The sequence below is a fragment of the Capra hircus genome, chromosome 4 (assembly GCF_001704415.2).
Source record: "Capra hircus breed San Clemente chromosome 4, ASM170441v1, whole genome shotgun sequence".
In the NCBI taxonomy this organism is placed as follows: Eukaryota; Metazoa; Chordata; class Mammalia; order Artiodactyla; family Bovidae; genus Capra; species Capra hircus.
Window position 1 is genome coordinate 6,822,595 of NC_030811.1, and position 1,647 is coordinate 6,824,241.

At 45.4% G+C, this 1,647-nt stretch overlaps 1 pseudogene; it reads left to right on the forward strand.

Moving 5' to 3' along the window:
* Nucleotides 321-1,202, forward strand: LOC102185176 (annotated as a pseudogene).

Genomic DNA, 1,647 nt, shown 5'->3' on the forward strand with positions numbered 1-1,647 from the left:
GAATAGTTTGAGAAGCACTGAGATTATCAGGCCTTTAAAGGTTTCATGAGTTCCCTGTGAAACCATGAAGACCTGACACTTTTGCGGGGAAACTCTTAACTACTTGGTTATTTCTTAAATAACAATTCAACTCTTTAAATTATCTGTCTCTACCGGGGTCAATATGCATAAGAGAACATTAGAAACTTTCAGGGAGGAAAAGGAGGGGGGAAAAAGAGAGTGGGAATGGTTCCTACTTACCTATATTGACCATTTTCCTCTCTCCTACCTTTTCTTAAAGTGGTGTGGGTGCCTGCGCGCCAGAATCTCATGATGTAAACATGGCTGCGACGCCAAACAACGCTCTGAGGATCCTGCTGGTCGGGAAGACCGAAAGTGGGAAAAGTGCCACTGCAAACACCATCCTTGGGGGGAAAAAGTATTCGAGTCTGAGATTGCTGCCCAAGTTATTACCAAAACTTGTCAGAAGCATCCTGGAAACAGAAGGGGAGAGAGCTTCTCCTTGTTGACACCCCAGGGCTCTTTGACACCAAGGAGAGCCTGAACACCACCTGCAGGGAAATGAGCGGATGTGTCCTCGCCTCCTGTCCTGGGCCTCACGCCATCGTCTTGGTCCTGAGACTGGGCCGCCACACACAGGAGGAGCAGCAAACCGTGGCGTTGGTCAAGAATCTGTTTGGGAAAGCAGCCATGAAGTATATGATCATCTTATTCACTTGCAGAGATGAACTGGGCGACCAGAGCCTGAGCGACTTTTTGAAGGATGCAGATGTAAACCTACGAAGCCTCCTCCAGGAGTGCGGAGAGCCCTGCTGTGCCATCAGTAACAGCAGACACACAGAGAAGACTGAGAAGGAAGCTCAGGTGCAGGAGCTGGTGGAGCTGATAGACAAGATGGTGCAGAACAACCAAGGGGCTTTCTTTTCTGACCCCATTTACAAGGACATAGACCAAACGGTAAGACAGCAAGAGGAACACTTGAAGAAAGTCTATGCTGATGAATTACAAAACAAAATTAAACTAGTAGAAAAGGAATATGCCCATAAACCATCAGAAGAAAAGGAGAAACAAATAAAGTTGTGAAGCAGAAGCATGAGGAACGAATGAAAAATATATGAGGAGAAGCTGAGATGAATATATTTCAAGTTACATTCAACATGATTAAAAATATGCTTTCAAAAATATGGTACATGTTGTGGTAGTATAAAGTTTATTTTTCCTCCTCAATTTACTAAACCTTGTTAATGTGGTAGTGTTTGCTTTCCAAAGATGGTTAAAACCCTATCTTCTGACTTCTTACAATCTAAATCCTCTTATGATCTCTTTCCCTTGCGCTATGGGTCTATGTCCCCTACCTTGAAATTGGAGGGACTTTGTGACTGCTTTGAGAAATAGTGGGTGCTTGAAGCAACACCATGTGACTTCTAAGATTAGATAGGGAAAAGGCCTCCTTGCTCTTCCACATTGGTTACCCTTGGAATTTGCCCACCCTTCCTTCCCTTGAGAAAGCCTGAGTAGAGGTCGCCCCCATGAAGAGAACCTGAAGTCACTGGTACACTCCCCTGGCTGATAGTTCATCTGCCGTCCAGAATCAGCTTGCTGGCCTTGCAAGTGAGGCAGCACAGAGTGCATTCTGCAGCTGCCAGC